We start from the raw sequence: 18,897 nt of genomic DNA on the forward strand, positions 1-18,897 counted from the left end.
GTGACTAGCCTGCCTAATTCCCCCTCCCCTTAAATGAGATCAATGGAGCAATCGCTCTCTTAACCTCAATTTTTTGCTCATGTGCCGGCCGCAGCAGCACGCGGTGACACACGAGTAGCCCCCAATCAGGAGGCTGCAGCCAGTCTCCCAGCCTCAGGGGTCTCTCCAGAATGCCCCGCACACTTGCACAGGGCATCCTGGAAATTCCGGGGGCCAGGAAGCCCCTGATCCACTGGCTCCATGATGGAGCTGGCAATTGGCCACCCAGGACTTGGAGGCTGCTCGTCTTCAGGGAAAGCGGGCTCAGCCCACTCTCCCCGCAGACCCGCCAGAAGCATTTCTCACTGATCGTGAGAAGAGCTTCAGCATCTCTCCAAGGTTTAAGACAGGGGTCTTTCCCAGCCCTACCTGGAGATCTCACAGGCTGTACCTTGAGACCTTTTACCCGGAAAGTGTGTGCTCTACCACTGAATTACAGCCATTTTTTCCTACTCTGTAAAAGACTGCTGGCAAATGACATTGTCCTCCAGTGCAAAACCCGTTTCTTTTTCATCGTGCTCTGGGCAGCTGTTAACACCCATTTTACAGGCAGGCAACTAAGGCTGAGAAATAGGCATTTTCTTGAGGTCACCTGGGGAAACTGTGCCATGGCTAAGCTGGGATTTGAATTCACAACCACACATGTCCTTGCCAAAACCACACAAGTCCTTGCCAAAACTTCCCTGTCAATAGCTATGTCCATCTTCCACAAATGCAGAAAAACTAACACAGTGTCCTTCTAGAAATGGATGTGCATCCTCCAGTTTGCCTACTACAAAATATACCGCCCCTGACTTCCTCCATACAGCCTCTTCTCACTGGTTCTGCCACCCTTGCCACTGTCTCTTCCATCACTCACCTCACTCAAACCCTTTTACCTTGAGATTTTTCTAAATGCCAAGCAGAATCACACCAGAGCCTGGAAAACGTGGCTTTGACTCCAACCTCCATGAAAGAATCAATGGTTGACAAGTTCCCTGCCTCGGTTCTCCATCTTCTTATTCTTATTATTTTTCTATGTAAATCGCTTTGAGGGCTTTTGTATTGAAAAGCGGTGTGTATGTAAGTCATAGTAGTAGTAGTAGTAGTAGTAGTAGTAGTAAAGTTATTTCTTTTTTTAAAGTTTTACTCCATCTAACACAAAGGCTCTGTTATTACCCAGACTAAAACACTGTAAGCAGGGTTTCTCAGCCTTGGGTCCCCAAATGTTGTTGGACTACAACTCCCATCATCCCATGATATGACTTGTAGTCCAACATCAAAGTTGAGAATCCCTGCTTTAAACCAAATGCCTACACATTAAAAAGACTCAAGACTGTAAACCTCAAGCACAAAACTAATACTAACCTAAAATCCTCAGCCACCCAGCAAAACATCTCCCTGCCTCCCACACAGAAAATTCACCATCTCCCACTGCAGGCTGAAGCCCCATTTCATTACTAGCGCCTGACTCCCACGCACATGTTAACACCACCACCCAAAAGCACTGTACAGGAAAGTATGACATTTTCAACCTACCCTCCCTCCACGGAGCTCAGGGCAGCATACATGGTATGACACCTACACATTTAATCACCCAATGATACTCATTTTGCCACCCAATTAGGTCCATTAGGTCCTTATGAGTAGATGTGGAGCACTGCTTAGGAGTTTGGTGCAGGAAAATGTTCAAATCTCACCTTAGTTTTAGGCAAGTTTCTACCTCCGTTTCCTCCAACTGCTCAATGTGTTGTATCAGGATAATAAAATATTGGCCTGCCTTACAACATTATAAAGATGATGTATTTGAAGGTTTAGGAAAAGTCCTATATTCTCTCTTCGCTGCTTCTATGTTGCTTCAACACTGGGAAGCTGTCAGTACCCCTAGGATCTTTGGGGGACTCCCAATGTGTCACTTTCATACAGATAGGGCTCCTGTGGCCCCCCCGATATTCTTTCTAGGCAATTGTCTGGGATCCCAACCTATTCCAGTGCATTCTGAAGGACAACTCACGTCTGTATGTCCATGTGGGGATGCCCCCTTAAAAACACCATTGTATAGTGGCATTCCAATAGCCTTTGGGAAACTCAGTGTATTCCTGTAGCCATTAGGATGAGACCAATGTATGCCAATGACATTTGGTGTCCTTCTTTAGCAAGCCTCCTTCAGGGCAGATGCATGCACACAAACAACTAATCCTTAGGAAAAGCAAGAAATTTGGGCCCTTCCCTGCCAAGAGCAGGGAATGTGGGATGGGGTGATGGTTAACCTTGCCAGAAAGTTGATCTGCAGGCAGCATTCAGAGTGGGAGGAGAGGATTCATATTATAAATTGCCACCACAATTACCTACCTATGTTGCTGTGAAGATGATCACAAGAAGGACTGTAATAACAATCTGGTCTGGCAAAATCTTCCAAATTTCTAAGAGCCAGCTCTGCACAGGCCAAGGAAAACACAAGAGGCCACATTTTTAGGCACCTTTCATTTGTAGGTTCTGATAACAATCATATTGCAGGTCCTGATAACAATCATATCATTCCAATTCAAGTTGAGTTCAATGAGACTTTATTGTCATGACTGTCTGTTATCAGTTGAACTTTGACTATTGGATTCAGGCTCCAAATTGGTGTTGGCAACTAACAGGGTTTTATATAGCTTGTTGGCAGGGCTCTAAACACTGGCCTGTAGCAGAGTGTCTCCTAGCCTAAGGGAAGACAGGGAGTGAGGTGAATCTGGATGTTGGGTTGTGTCCAACTAATTGTCCAACGGTGTCCAATTAACTGCCCCCTTAGTTAATTCACTATGCCTGGATATAATAAGGTACACCAATGTTATCTACATGTTTGGAAAGGATGAGTTCCCCGTGGGAAGATTTTCCAAGCTGGATGTCTCAGTGACAACTAGACCAGGGGTACCCAACTTGTGCTACTCCAGAAGTTGCTGAACTTCAACTCCCATCATCCCCAGCTACAATTTATTGCGACTGGGGATGATGGGAGTTGTAGCTCAGCAACATCTGGAGTACCACAAGTTGGGAACCCCTGAACTGACAATTCCCTCAGAATTCCCAACCCTCACAATCCACTATAAGATCTTACATGGCTATCCCTCAACAATCTCATCCCATCACTGATGTCATACCTACTTTTCTGCACCTTACAAGTTAGATCCTTCCCCACCCATCTTGTTCACACATACACACAACAGATACTTTTCAGTTTCACACCCACACCGCCTCAGAGAAATTCCGATTCCCTTCACTCTTCCCCTAGTCCCACCACAGCTGTAACTGTTTTGTACATTGGGGACAAGATGCTGGAGAGGGGGGTGGCGGTGGCAGCAGCCCACTCATGGGGTAGACACTAAAAGGGGTTCTTTCTCAGTCCTTCCTTTTCATCCCCACTCCTCTGGTTCCCATCGCCATGGTAACTGTTTCTAGCACATCCTCCTGGCCACCTTTTCTGGCAGCTGTAGCCATGTACAGTTATGTGTGTGAGAATGTATGAACAATTATTTTTTTAAAAGTACAACAGAGCTATGGAACACAGCCCAAATTTACATATACAGGCCTAGCCTAGTATAAATTCACAGTTAACAAGTCAGCTGTTTACACAACAAATTAATCCCCAAACGTTCATGCTGCCTCCCCAAATGTCTGTCCCTAAAATCCTCCAGTCAACACTGAACCCAGATACCAGATGAAGCAGTCAAAGCAAGCAACACCTGCCTCAGCGTCTTTCTTTCCCCTTCAGTAGTGTCTATGTACAGTTAATGTGTCGTCTGGTGTTGTCGCCCACCCACCCACCTCACAATCGCCCTCAATGTGCCCCTTGGCAAATGGCTCCTTAATCTTGCATCATAATAACCAGAACCACAATATACACACATGCAGGGATACATAAAGCCTTCCTGTTTCAGGGCTCCCTGTTGTTGACACCTTTCGAGGGAGGGGAGAACTGCACTCTGTGTGTGTCATCACAGCCTTCCACATACACACCCCCAACCCCAACAAGCAAGGATAGGAAAGACCACAGAAAGCCACTGTCAGTGGGATGAAACAGCCCTAGATAAAGCCGTGATCTGATTTTTTTCTTATTTCCCAAACTGTCCTCCATCCCATGTTCTTCTTTCAGTCAACCCATGTGTTCTCATCTGGCCATAGGCATTGGGGCAGTTCTGCACGCGCGCGCACACACACACACACACACCCCAAACTAATAGCCAGATTAGAGTTCTATTTACATATTTTATGTATATATTTATATGTATAACCAGCCCCCCCCCAAAAAAAAACCAATTCCTGCAGACAGCCATCCCACCCACCCCAAGTACACCACAAAATTTCACCACAGTATTTCATTCAAATCTTGCCATTGTTATTCTAAAACTGTTGTAGTCACATCCATTCTACGAATATCCATGCAGGATCCTAACCTTTAGATCATCCACTCTGTCCTCACAATCTCATTCCCCACACTGTTGCCATTGTAAACTAGTATCCCTTCTGTATTTGTGTCTATGCCCCAAGCACAGCATCCCCACACATGCAGATTTACCCTCCACTGTCCGCTACCCACCAAGAACCCTCCAAATGAACCCCACAAATCCTAACATCCAGGACTCCTCTGCATCCAGCCCCCAACATTTCCCTTTACTAATTACCCATTCAGAGACTCCCTGCAATCCAAGCTACCCTAAAATCCCATGGGGACATGTCTCCCTTTCCAGCATCAATTTGTCATTCTAATATCCTCAATTCCCCTCTCCAAATTTTCTTGCACCGCCCCGCCAGACCAGTCTAAATGGTAACCATGTCAGCAAATATCTTGTTCAAAGATTCCTTCACAGTTGGGCCTAGTTTTCACAGTCAGTGAGGAGGGAAGCCTATGTCTTGACTATCCCAGTTTAATTGCTGGTGTGGCCTCATGTGATGGAATGCTCCTTCATACAAAAAAGAAAAGAAAAGCCCATACACACAGAAAACTAGCATTTCAAGGTGATAGGTTCTAGCATAACTGTCTAGTTTTCTATGCAACAGACCATTAGGAGCGCCTACAGTATGAAGTGGTACCATCAAGACACACAGTTCCTTCCTCATCTGCTGTTTGTGAGAATTAGGCCTTATCAAAAGGGTACTCTTGTCATCTTCTAAAGCACCATGTCTGGGAAAACCTAAACAGTTTTGGGAAGGGGTGGAGTGCTGGGAGTGTGACAACAGAAGATTGTCTGGCTTTGGACTGGGAAGAGGGAACTTGTGAGGTAGAGAAGTAGGCAATATTATGGTAATTGCTAATGGGATAGTCGTGGTGGTCCCAGAGAAGATTTGGGGTGAGAGCAGAAGAAGGTCAAGTGGAGCCCACAATGAGTGATGAGGTAAGGTGGTCAAGCAAAGTCTATGGGCATGAAACAAAAAAGAGTGGGGCTAGTCCAGCTTATGGGTGAGGATGTTCCACCATGTTGGAAAATGAGATAGAGATAGGTGTTTGGGAGAGCTTTGAAGAAACTTGACTTAAAAAGTAAGCCCAAATGAAGAAAGGAGTTGGATCCACTGGGGTCTAAGGTGTGGGGAAAAGCTAACTGTGGCTGTGGGGGTTTTTTGGCACATGACTGTGCATATGGAGTGCTCATCAGTGAACATGTTTACCTCCCCTCATCAGTGGAGGAGAGCTGGTCTTGTGGTAGCAAGCATGAATGGACAATTGCTCAGCAGGGTCTGCCCTGATTTACATTTGAATGGGAGGCTACATGTGTGGGCACTGTAAGATATTTCCCTTAGGGGGTGGGGACACTCTGGGAAGAGCACCTGCAGGCTTGCATGCAGAAGGTTCCAAGTTCCCTCCCTGGCAGCATCTCCAAGAGAGGGCTGAGAGAGACTCCTGCCTGCAACCTTGGAGAAGCCACTGCCAGCAATCTGTGTAGACAATACTGAGCTAGATGGACCAATGGACTGCTTCCTATAAGGCAGCTTCCTATGTTCCCATGAGAAAAGGAATCAGCAAGTCCCAGGGACAGGGTAGATTCAGCAGGGAAACCAGGTAGGCAGTGTTGGGGTGGTGGGAGCAGCGCTTAGCCCCTTTGGAGTGGGGAACCAGATAGGCCTCATTTATGATATCATGTGCATTATGAGGATGAGAGAATAGAAGTGAGACCCCCTGTGGAGGGGATAATGGTTGAATCAGCTGAGCCGGGTATTCATTAGGGATGTGTTAACTTGTTGAGATAGGAGACATTCCTCTTCGGGATCTGAGGGTCTTGTGATTTATGTTACTGTTAGGCTTGGGTTAATTAAGGGGAAATGGATCAACCAGTGACTTCAAGGCAAGTTCATAGTGAGAAAAGGAAGGAGGGGTCTGGCTCCAACCGGGGATTTGGAGCAAAGGGTGGGAGGTAGAGCTGGGCCCACTAGTAGTGGGGAGGAAGCCGATTCCAGTGATCATCCAAAGCACTAGATAGGGCTGTGTGCCCCCCAAATGGAAGTGGAAGCTTGAAGCGGCAGGCACCAGGTCAGAATCATCGAGGCGAATGGAAAGATACGTTTTATTGGTGCCAGGCCCATATGGGATATATGTGATGGCTCATCAATAGAGGACCCCCCCTCCCCATTGTGGAGGTGTGGCATTGGACCTGAGTAATAAGCACAGCTTGATGGGAAAGCAAAGCGTGTTGCTATGGGAGCAAGCAATGAAGAGGAAGGGGCTAAGCTGCTGGGGGGGGGGACTTTAATTTAGAGGACAGAAAGATAGTAAATGAGGGCTTGCAGAGAGCTCTTTGGGGAAATGTTAGATTGAATGGAGACTAGCTGGACCAGGGAGAGCCGTGTATATTGGGGGGGGGGTAAGAGGGGGCTGGGATACTAGGCCCATGAGGGGGGAGATGGCAAAATGGAATTTTTCAGTCACTGAGAGGGGGTAGATGGTGCTGTTTCCATAGCAACTTCCAGCCATCATCCCCCCCATCCATTTCTCTACTATCAGACCCCCGACTGCATCCCCCCCCCACAAATACAACCTCTTTTTTTAAAAAAACACCATATCCCTCCATCATCTTCATCTTTATTCTTCTATTACAGCCCATCCTTCTACATCTTCTTTATACGCCCCTTCCTCTGGCTGGATGCTCACCCTGCTCTCAAAATATAATACCCAGTTCATCACCCCCCCCCATTGCCCCCACACTCACCAAAGTGGGGGTCGTCGTGGGGGTAGCATACCCTGCCCCCTTTTCCTGGCAACGTTGGCGCAGCTGGCTGCTCCCTTCTCCGCGTGCCCAGTTGGGGGGCAAAGGGGGGGAGGCTGCAGGCTCCCCCAGCCCCCTTAGTGCTTGGGCTCCATACAGATCCCGGATCAGACCCAGCTGGAGCCCCCGCCGAGGCCTTGGGGAGTGGGCGAAGAACCAAGCCAAGAAGACCCAACCGCTCGTCCTGGCTCCGACCCGACCCGGCTGGCAAAGAAGAAGCCAACCCCAGCAGCCAACCAACGACGCCGGGCGCGCTGCAGCAAAAGCGCTCCTGCGAGCAGCGGGGACGGGAGTGGAATGCTAATAGTGGAGGGGGGGTAGGGGGGGAGGAAGCGAGGAGGGGGAGGGGAGATCCAGCGAGGAGGGAGGGGGAGAGGGAGGGAGGTAAAGGCTGCGGGGGGGGGTGGAGAGAGATCCAGCACGGGGGAGCGAGCGGGGACCAACCGAGAAAGAGAGAGAGAGAGAGAGAGGCAGGGGACGCGCAAAGGGGAGATGGTGGGCAAGGCGCAGCGAGGCAGAGCAAACGTGGCTGCGATGCGGAGCTGGAAGGGTGAGGTGTGAGCGGAGAGGATATCGTGGGGGGAGAAGAAGGGGCAAAGGTGGGGGGAGTCGTCCTGCAACTCGTCCCCACCAGGTTGCCCTCGGAGTCCCTGATCGGTTTTTACCCAAAGGCGGAATAAGCTGGCGAGGTGGAGACACAGATAGGGAAGACGGGCAACAGCACACCATCGGGCGCCTTCAGACTGAGTGACGAGCGGTCATTATTGGGGGCGGCGGCCGGGGGGGGGGGGAGAAGGGACTTCCCTGTGGCGTGTGGTTTGGCTGGTCTGCTCAGGCCCGCTTCACCTCTCTCTCTCTCTCTCCTCCCGCCATCGCTCCCAGTTATGGAGCTCCTGGTTGTCTCGGGAATTCTCAGATCAGGACACCACCACCACCACCCTTTCCTGAACGCACAACCTACAGCGGAACGCACAACCTACAGACCTCAGGGAGATGTAGGATGAGCAGGTGCAAAGATGGTCAGGCCTCTCTGCGCCATCGTGGTACTGTAAGCAGAGCTGGCCCAAGTTTGTTTTGATTCGGTTTGGTTTTGCTACCCTAAAAGTAAAAATTTCGCGCCCCAGCGAACTTTGCCTCAGGCGTGAAATTGACTAGACCGGAAATAGTTTCTCACTTTATTCTAAACCATTTCACCACTCTTAAGAAGAAGTGGCTGCAATTTGGAATTATATTAGGGAAACAGAGCAAACAGGTGTTCTCGTCCTCTATTTTTTGAAAAATTTTCTTTGAATCTAAGAGCCAGCCCAAAACTTTGGGAGCCAGAAGACAATAGACACATGAGAAAATTGCCTGACTCAGAGTCAGACAGGGAGAAAGTAAACTGGTTTCATTCTGTCCCCTTTGCAAGTAGCATGCTTAGAACAGAGACAGAGCTGCCTGGGACAAATATAGATTTTGTTAAATAACTCTAGCTCTCTGAACATCTTACTCTAGGCTCCGTCCTTGGTAAAATTCCATGGCTCCCTGGTAAAATTTCATGGCTCCCTGGCACCTGGGGTTTGTTGAGCCCTGATTTAGCGTACACAGTTATTATCGTTTCCATAGTGTAATATCAAATAACTTGCATTCAGGTGGACAGTAATGCCAGGGAGGGAGATATACTTTGAATAGGAGAAAATATTTTTCTTTTAAAAAGAAAAGAAGTTCAAAAAGGACTCGGAAAAAAACTGCAGAAACCAGTTTCTCAAATATATATATATATATATATATATATATATATATATATATATATACACACACACACACACACACACTCTCTCTCTCTCTCTCTCTCTATCTTTCTCTCTCTCTCTCTATATATATATATATATATATGAGAAACTGGTTTCTGCAGTTTCTTTTTGAGTCCTTTTTGAACTTCTTCTTTTCTTTTTTAAGAAAAATATTTTCTCCTATTCAAAATATATCTCACATTCATTCTCTCTCTCTCTCTCTCTCTCTCTCTCTCTCTCTCTCTCTCTATATATATATAGGATGTGCTCGAAACGCGATTCGGCATCTGAATCGCAGCACAATCCCTTCAAAACTGAGGGCTTACACACCTCCTTTAACATGGAGGAGAGCAGGTCCATACCTGCTCCTCCTCCACTCGCCGCCACCCACTTCTCTAATCGCGTCACTCCCCCACCCCCAGCTATGCTTGCGCACTAGTGTTTGTTGCCCAGCTGCCCCTGCATGGTGCCGGCACACACATGGCCTCCACGCTTGCATGGCTGCCATTTCCATGGTCAGTATAGTTGCTGACCACACAAATGACTGCTGCACATGCATGCAATCATAGCTGGGGGGAGCACTGCAATTACAGAAGTGGCAGTGAATGGAGGAGCAGGTATGGACCTGCTCTTCTCCGTGTTAAAGGGGCTCTATAAGCCCTCAATTTTAAAGGGATTGTGCTGTGATTCGGACACCGAATCGTGTTTCAAGCACATCCCCACATAGAATACAAAACTGGTATTTATAAATACATAGCATATAAATCTGGTTTCTGCAATGTAATTGTCACCAATTCTTTTGTTTTCTTTATAGTTAAAACATTTTATGAAAAGTAATATTTAAAATTACTGTAATCTTGTACACTGCCTTGAGATTTTATATTAGGCGGTATATTTTTTTAAATGTATTTATTTATTCAATTTCTATACCACCCTTCCAAAAATGGCTCAGGGTGGTTTATACCCTGAATAAATAAATTCAATAAATACATTCAATAAATAAATAACCCAGTGTTAATGTTTGTTCACCTGACAAGTTTCCTGAATAGGTAGGTAGATATTTCACTTGATGAAGCAGGCTCTATTGCAGGAAAACTCCTAAAGTATCTAAGATGTCACAAGCTATTTTGTACATTTTCACATATACCAAGTTACTGATGCTGAATCAGGAGTAGTGACACTATAGTGGTAAGGGGGAAGACCACACCTGTGGCCCCACTGAAATAATAACCACCTCTACACAGAATTCTAAGTTGGGTACTTTTATCACAACTTGTTATTAATATGCCTCTTTACCTTTCACAGGTGACCTTGGGATCCCTGTGTCTTTGAGAGGTTCCTCTAGGACAAAATGGACAAAGAATTTTGCAGCACCTTAAAGACTAACAAATTGATTATATCACAAGCTTTCATGGACTTCAGTCCACAATCAGCCCTTGCTAACTGAGCTAAGAGTCCTAAAGTGATGATTCTCTTTTGTTTAGCAGTGGGAAAGAAACTGTCCCAATCTAACCAATGTAACCAATCAAAGGACATTGTACAGGTGAAACTTGGAAAATTAGAATATCGTGCAAAAGTCCATTAATTTCAGTAATGCAAATTAAAAGGTGGAACTGATATATGAGACAGACGCATTACATGCAAAGCGAGATGTCAAGCCTTAATTTGTTATAATTGTGATGATCATGGCGTACAGCTCATGAAAACCCCAAATCCACAATCTCAGAAAATTAGAATATTACATGGAACCAAGAAGACAAGGATTGAAGAATAGAACAATATCGGACCTCTGAAAAGTATACAGTGTACTGTGCTTGATTGGCCAGCAAACTCGCCTGACCTGACCCCATAGAGAATCTATGGGGCATTGCCAAGAGAAGGATGAGAGACATGAGACCAAACAATGCAGAATTGCTGAAGGCCGCTAATGAAGCATCCTGGTCTTCCATAATACCTCATCAGTGCCACAGGCTGATAGCATCCATGCCACGCCGCATTGAGGCAGTAATTGCTGCAAAAGGGGCCCAAACCAAGTACTGAATACATATGCATGCTTATACTTTTCAGAGGTCCGATATTGTTCTATTCTTCAATCCTTGTCTTCTTGGTTCCATGTAATATTCTAATTTTCTGAGATTGTGGATTTGGGGTTTTCATGAGCTGTAAGCCACGATCATCACAATTATAACAAATTAAGGCTTGACTTATCTCGCTTTGCATGTAATGCGTCTGTCTCATATATCAGTTTCACCTTTTAATTTGCATTACTGAAATTAATGGACTTTTGCACGATATTCTAATTTTCCGAGTTTCACCTGTAGAACTGGGAAAGGTGCAAAAGAGGGCAACCAAGATGATCAGGGGCCTAGAGAACCTTTCTTATGAGGCAAGGCTACAACGCCTGGGGCTATTTAATTTAGAAAAAAGACGACTGTGGAGAGACATGATAGAGGTCTATAAAATCATGCATGGTGTGGAGAAAGTGGATAGAACAAAATTCTTCTCCCTCTCACATAACACTAGAATCAGGGGCCATCCCATGAAATTGATTGCCAGGAAATCTAGGACTAACAAATGAAAGTCCTTTTTCACACAATGCATAATCAACTTGTGGAATTCTCTGCCCCAAGATGTGGTGACAGCCAACAACCTGGATGGCTTTAAGAGGGGTTTGGATAACTTCATGGAGGAGAGGTCTATCATCGGCTACTAGTTGGAGAGCTATAGGCCACCTCCAGCCTCAAAGGCAGGATGCCTCTGGGTACCAGTTGCAGGGGAGTAACAGCAGGAGAGAGAGCATGGCCTCAACTCCTGCCTGTGGCTTCCAGCGGCATCTGATGGGCCCCTGTGCGAAACAGGATGCAGGACTAGATGGGCCTTGGGCCTGATCCAGCAGGGATGTTCTTACAGCAGCGGTTGTTACTGGTGTCTATTTTTTGTTTATTTTCAGTAAATTGTGCCGTCGAGTCATTGTCGATTCCTGGCGACCACAGAGCCATGTGGTTGTCTTTGGTAGAATCCTGGAGGGGTTTACCATTGCCTCCCGTGCAGTATGAGATGATGCCTTTCAGCATCTTCCCATATCACTGCTGCCCAATATAGGTGAATACCAGCGGGGATTCGAAACGGCAACCTCTGGCTTGCTAGTCAAGTCATTTCCCCGCTGCGCCATTAGGTGGCTTCTTGGGACAGGGAGCCATCATATTTTATTTGTGTGTGTTTTCTGTGTAAAGAGCTTTGAGAACTTTTGTTGAGAAGTGGTATATGGCGAACCTGTTTGGAACGGGATTCTCTGGAATGTTTGCCAATCAAAGCTGAACTCGTACCTTTTTTGTTTTGTTTTGTTTTTAAAAATGTTCAACTCAAGAATGTGCTCTGATATCAAACACTAGAAAGTAGCTGCTGTCCAACAGTCATACCATTCCTCTGTTTTTAAGTCCTTTGTACAGTGAATGTTGTTAAGCTGATATGGGTTTTATATAAATTAAAAAAGAAATCTTTGATTTAAAAACCAAAGAGAGAGAGAGAGAAGTGGTATATAAATGTTTGTAGTAGGAGTAGTAGTTTGTAGTAGTAGTAGTAGGAGCCCCTGGTGGCACAGTGGTAAAACTGCCGCCCTGTAACCAGAAGGTTACAAGTTCGATCCTGACCAGGGGCTCAAGGTTGACTCAGCCTTCCATCCTTCCGAGGTCGGTAAAATGAGTACCCAGAATGTTGGGGGCAATATGCTAAATCATTGTAAACCGCTTAGAGAGCTTCCAGCTATAGAGCGGTATATAAATGTAAGTGCTATTGCTAGTGCTATTAGATAATGCATCAAGTGTTGCCTAGTGTGATTGATGAAGTAGATTGTAGTCCACAAAAGCCTGTGATACCATCAATGTATTAGTCTTTAAGGTGCCACAGAACCCTTGCTTGTTTGTGCAACAGGCTAACATAGCTACCGTTCTAGACATTTTCTCCTAGGGCAACTGTTCACCTCATTTGGACCCACAACAGCCCTATAAGATAGGTCAGCTTTATAATCGCCATCTTGCAGATGGAGGGCCGAGAAACAGTGGCTCACCTAAGGCTGGCTTGTGAACTGGTGGCCAGGTTCAGATGTGAATTGGCAACCTCCCAATTCATTCTTTCACCTACCAGGCTGCCCCACACTGGCCACCAGTTTCTTCTTGTTTTTTAGAGCTAGAAGGAACACAGGGTTCTTGCACCTCAACAGTTGTACTATACAAAAGAGAGTGTTTTGGCAGGGGCAGCTTGTTCGGCAAAAGTGAGAAGCTGCATCTGCTGAATTTATCTCGGCTTCACAACTATTTACAGTAAATGACATTCTGTCCTCTTGTATTTGGACACTGTATTTGATGGCTCACTCCTCTTTCTGTGTATCCTTTCTCTTATCAAATTGTGCTTTAAAGGGTGGTGGCCTTTAAAGGTTAAAGGCCACCACCCTTTAAAGTTAAAATATGACCTGCTGGTGAGTCATAAACCACTAGTAGTCTTGGGTATTCTTAGGGTCAGACTAATTTACACAGGGGGTCCATGATTCGCACTCCCAACAGCTCTTTTCTAAACAGAAATGCAACTTGGGGGCTGCAAATTTGCTCACAACAGAAACAGAAGAGAGGGAATGCTTAACCCTACGCCCACCCCACCCCGCATTCAGTGGCACTCTTACCCCTGGACAGGGGAGTAACTATAATAGGGCAAGGGGAGACAGTTGTCTGGGGGCCCACTGCCTTGGGGGGGGGCAGAGGCAAGTCACATGACTGACTCCCCCAGCCGCACACCCGCCCAGGCTTCCTTCAGTTGTATTCATCCTCCAAAACTGATGTGAGTGTTAAGACCTGGAGCTACCAGAACAGCATGTCTTGCATCGTCCACAATTTACAAAAATCTGAGTGGCACATTGGTGTGTGTGTGTGTGTGTGTGTGTGTGTGTGTGTGTGTGTGTATATATCTTGGGTGCACCTTGGAATCTTGGAATGTGCGTCCCAGCGCCCAGCTGATTGGCTGGGCAGCAGAGGCGCCTGATTGGCTGAGGCGCACCCAAGAGGATTGGTCGCCAAGGCGCCGGGCCCGGTGGCCAGAGGCGGTGTTCGGCCTGGCCCGGGAAGGCAAGCAGCAGCAGCGGGCCCGGCCAGCCATGGAGGCAAGTGGCGACAGCTACCTCATCTGCGGAGGCCCAGGAGGGGGGAAAGAAAGGGGGGGCAGAAGTGGAGGTGGGGAGGAGAGGTGGCTGGGCCTGGCAAGGGCCAGCTGTGGTCAGGAAGCGGAGACTGGGGCAGAAAGGGGGGGAGAGGTAACCACTGGCCCCAAAGTGTGCACAGATGCTCTGTGCGGGGTCGGCTTGTGTGTGTGTGTGTATCACTATGCTTTTTGTTATCACTATCCAGCCCCATTTAAGATTTCTTTACTTCATGAGCTGAGCTGGGGGGGGTGCATTTTAAAATCTTGTCTCTGGGCCCACTACAACCTTGCTACGCCCCTGCCCCTGGAATTTGGGACCGAAGTCAAGGGCCTCCTCACTCCCTGGGGGCCCCCAAATTCTCTTTCGACTGTCCCAGTTGATGTGGCCGTTGCTGGCCCGCACCGCGCTGGGTGGCTGAGTGTGATTATGACCTGTGCCAGGCGCTTTAGAGACAGAGGGGGCAGTGGGGAAAGAAAAGGGTGGGGTGGGAATATGTTAAGTTGCGTGATGGAATGTTTCTGCTATGGCATATTTGCATAAATATATCCGTGTTAAAAAATACTGTGTTTCTCATGGTGTGTGTGTGTGTGTAGGTGGATGATGCTTAACTTGCAACGGGAGGGGGGCCTCCAGCGGGGAGAGAGATTCCATAGGCCTTTAGGTCCAGGGTCCAAAATTGCCTACCACTGCCCCTATTTTCCTAATCAAAGTCCCGCCCTCTCAGTTGCTGTGTGTTCATGGAGGGTCAATGGCAAAAATCTGTATTTTTCCACACAAGACAAACAGCAGCCAGGAGGGAGAAAGGGTCTCTCTCTCTCTCTCTCTCCCTCTCTCCCTCCCTCCCTCCCTCTCTCTTGGTTTTAGCAACTTAAAATATTTATTTCCCGCCCCTCCAGTACACTATTGCTCAGGGTGGCTCTATCTCTAACTCTTTCTCTCTACCTCTCTCCTGCAAGCACATTCACACTCACCCCAGGACAGCATTTCAGTTGCCGTATTTAAAATAATAATAATAATAATAATAATAATAATAATAATAATAATAATAATAATAACAACAACAACAACAACAACAAACAAACAAAGGCATGACAAGGTAGCAGGGATGATACACTGGAACATCTGCAAAAAATACAAGCTACCTGTAACCAAAAATTGGTGGGACCATAAAATTGAAAAGGTTGTAGAAAATGATGATGCAAAAATATTATGGGACTTCCGACTTCAAACAGACAAACATCTGCCACACAATACACCAGATATAACTGTAGTCGAGAAGAAAGAAAAACAAGTCAAAATAATCGACATAGCAATACCAGGGGTTAGCAGAATAGAAGAAAAAGAAATAGAAAAAATAACAAAATACAAAGATCTACAAATTGAAATTGAAAGGCTGTGGCAGAAAAAGACCAAAGTAATCCCAGTGGTAATTGGCACCCTAGGTGCAATTCCAAAACAACTTGAAGAGCACCTCAACACCATAGGAGCCACAGAAATCACCATCAGCCAATTACAAAAAGGAACTTTACTGGGAACAGCCTATATTCTGCGATAATATCTATAATAATAACAGCAACAGCATTGATAATGAAATTCAGCCATCCCAGGTCCTTGGGAAGGACTCGATGTCTGGATAAAACAAACCAGTCAATAACACCTGTCTACTATGTAAATTATTATTAATAAATAATAATAATAATAATTGGGAGTTCCAATCACAGAACTCCCAATTAATTCTAATAATTTGTTTTAATAACTTTTATACTTTTTATTGTGCCTTGTGTATTTTAATCTGTGGGTTTTGTTTTCTTTTTGAATTGTACACTGCCTAGAGATGTACACATCAGGAGGTATAAAAATAAGATAAATAAATAAAGTGTGTCATTTGGCCCTTAAAGCATCCGAGGAGCACTACTCACATCCTCCAGCTAAGAGGAAGGAACATTCTGTGGCTGGGGTGATTTGGTATCCCAAACTGACTGTACCTCAGATCCACAGCAACTCCTCAACCATAATTCTTCTAGGACGCATGTTTGTCTCTATTACACATCATCTCATCCCATACTCACTTGGCTGCTGCATTGACGACATCACCCAGCAGCACTCCCATCATTACCCCATTCCCTCTTACCCAGAATTCCACCATCTGAGTATCCTATTAACAAATTCACATCTTTTCATCCCAGCTCAATTAGCTGAAATTAAATTTCACTCCCCTGCTCACAACCATTCATATCATTTGAAGACCACACATGAAACAGGCATCAAAAGGGGGGCAAGTGAGAATCCCAGACTTGCAGCTCTTGGATTTTCCTGATTATGTAGACTGACAGGAGGGCAGTTTAAGCATATTAAAAAGTATCAGCATAAGGCAGGGGCTGTAGGCACCGATATCTTAATACAAATTGGGAGTAGGTGTTGCACAGTTCAGAGTCCCTGATGTTTGAGCTGGGCGCACAGCAAGCAGAAAGGACTGCTCTGTTGACCAGACAGGGGAAGAAGGCCAAGTATCATTTATACTAGGCCTAGAAAATCCAGAAGCTTCATGCTGCCTGCCAATCACAGGAGCTGTTGTTGCACAGCCATAGTCCCTTCTGTGATGAAAGCTGACTCCCAGAAAACATAGAATAGGTCGCAGCTTGAGGCAATGAGGCTCAGAGTTCAAGACCAAAGTCCTATTCACATCAGGGGTGGAGCCACCATCATCCAGATGGGTCCAAAGAACCCAGGCTGCCTCTCGCCTGGAGCCACCCCTGACACCCTAGCCATGCCCCATGTGTCTGATGTCGGATGCAGGAGCATGGCCATATGCTGAAATAAAGCCATGCAGCCCCGTTCGCAAGGCACTTCAGCCAGTGCCAGGTTTCCAGCCTGGTGGGGAGCACCTTTCCCTGCCTGGCAGTTATTCACACACATGCCTTCATGCCGTGGGGTATCTGAAGAGCGAATCTGCTTCGCAGCAGATTCGCAAGATCTTTAATTCAGGGGATTAAATGGACAGTTCACATAGCGTTGGCTCCTCTCTACAATCCCTGGCAGATCTTTTTCCTGTGTGTTCCCACTGGCTTGCTCCAGGTTTTCCCTCCAGCCAATCACAAATCACATCACAGAGAGCAGGAGAGCAAGAGAGCTTTTTTTGTTGCTGTTAGTTTGACAGCTATGGAGGAGTGGAAGACTGGCATGACAAGTTGCCAAAAGCTGGATCCAACAGCAGAACGCTTAACCCTTGCCTTTGGGAGTGACTGCCTTCATCACCTCATGCCCCCCCACCACCACCACACACACCCAGATGATTTAAGAGGCAGGGGAGTTTAAAGCAGAAATACAGCTAAAAAGTGGACTGGCCCACTCCATTCTGGAGGAGATTCAACGTAAAACCCGTGTCTGTAAAGCCTCCTGGAAAGACAAAGAGACATGTTGCCAGCCAGGCTGGGAACCCCAATGCTGGCTGAAACTTCTCACCAATGGAGCTGCCATTCTAGGCAGGGAAAGGTGCTCCCAGCCTTGATGCAAATCCAGCGCTGTCTGAAGTGCCTTGCGAAGGATTGCTGGTCTTGTGGTAGCAAGCATGAATTGTCCCCTTTGCCAAGCAGGGTCCACCCTGGTTTGCATTTGAATGGGATACTACATGTATGAGCACTGTAAGATATTCCCCTCTGGGGATGGGGCCACTCTGAGAACATCTGGTTCCATGTTCCCTCCTTGGCATCTCCCAAGATAAGGCTGAGAGAAACTCCTTCCTGTAACCTCGGAGAGGCTGCTGCCAATCTGTGTAGACAATGCTGACCTACATGGACCAATGGTCCAACTCAGTATAAAGCAGCTTCCTGTGTTCCTATGAACAGGGCTGCGCGACTCATTTCCGCATATGGCCACGCCCCTGCATCTGATGTCAGATGCAGGGGGCAGGACTAGGGCACCAAGGACCGCCATTACATTGCACCCAGGCCACCAGGTGGCTTCCTATGTACTTGATTCACATATTATGTTCAATGCACGTACAATCAGTGTCCAATATACGCATATACAGATCTGTACACATATATGGTAACTCTCATGTTGAATAGCCATATGTTCTGTTGATCACATGTACAGCAGTACACTTCTGGTGCCTCTGGGTACCAGTTGCAGGGGAGTAACAGAAGGAGAGAGGGCATGCCCTCAACTCCTGCCTGTGGCTTCCAGTGGCATCTGGTGGGCCACTGTGTGAAACAGGATGCTGGACTAGATGGGCCTTGGGCCTGATCCAGCAGGGCTGTTCTTACGTTCTTATGTTCTTCCTATCCATATCCTGCATTTCAGGGGGCCTGGGCCCAGGTTCATTTCTAAAATGAACATGTGTACAGTTATTCACACAAAAACATGTACGTGTGTACAGATACCTGAACACACGTAAAACGTGGTGTCTGGATAGGGCTCAAGGGTGCCTGACGAAAGGTAACTCATTGGTGTTCAACTCCCCTGACATCATATCCTGAGGATGCCCACCTTCAGGAGCAGATCCATAACTGAACAGACATGTGCAGGGTATATGGGCCATCAAGTGGGGCCAAGGGGTGGGAGCTCGCCATGTACCTCCTGGTGCTAATGGAGCTCACCCTCCACTTGCCTCCACAGACCCTGCTCAGGCACTTGCCTACCACTGCCATCACCTCCGGCTTGCCTCCCTTTGAGGGTGTGA

At 46.7% G+C, this 18,897-nt stretch overlaps 1 protein-coding gene across 3 annotated transcripts in view; it reads right to left on the bottom strand.

Moving 5' to 3' along the window:
* LRRC4B (leucine rich repeat containing 4B) overlaps positions 1–18,897 on the bottom strand; it is a 185,843-nt gene that overhangs the window by 150,418 nt on the left and 16,528 nt on the right. Inside the window, exons 1-2 of one of the 3 annotated variants that reach the window (XM_053265970.1) lie at positions 7,200–7,543; positions 2,371–2,454 (exon numbers count right to left, since the gene is read on the bottom strand). The exons of 1 other annotated variant lie outside the window; for it this stretch is intronic. The gene's annotated coding sequence lies outside the window, so the exon portion shown is untranslated. Of the gene's footprint in view, positions 1–2,370; positions 2,455–7,199; positions 7,544–18,897 lie in introns of those variants that run through there. One more of the 3 variants, XM_053265967.1, reaches the window with a different exon arrangement.

Source organism: Hemicordylus capensis, chromosome 6 (genome assembly GCF_027244095.1).
Source record: "Hemicordylus capensis ecotype Gifberg chromosome 6, rHemCap1.1.pri, whole genome shotgun sequence".
Taxonomy (NCBI): Eukaryota; Metazoa; Chordata; class Lepidosauria; order Squamata; family Cordylidae; genus Hemicordylus; species Hemicordylus capensis.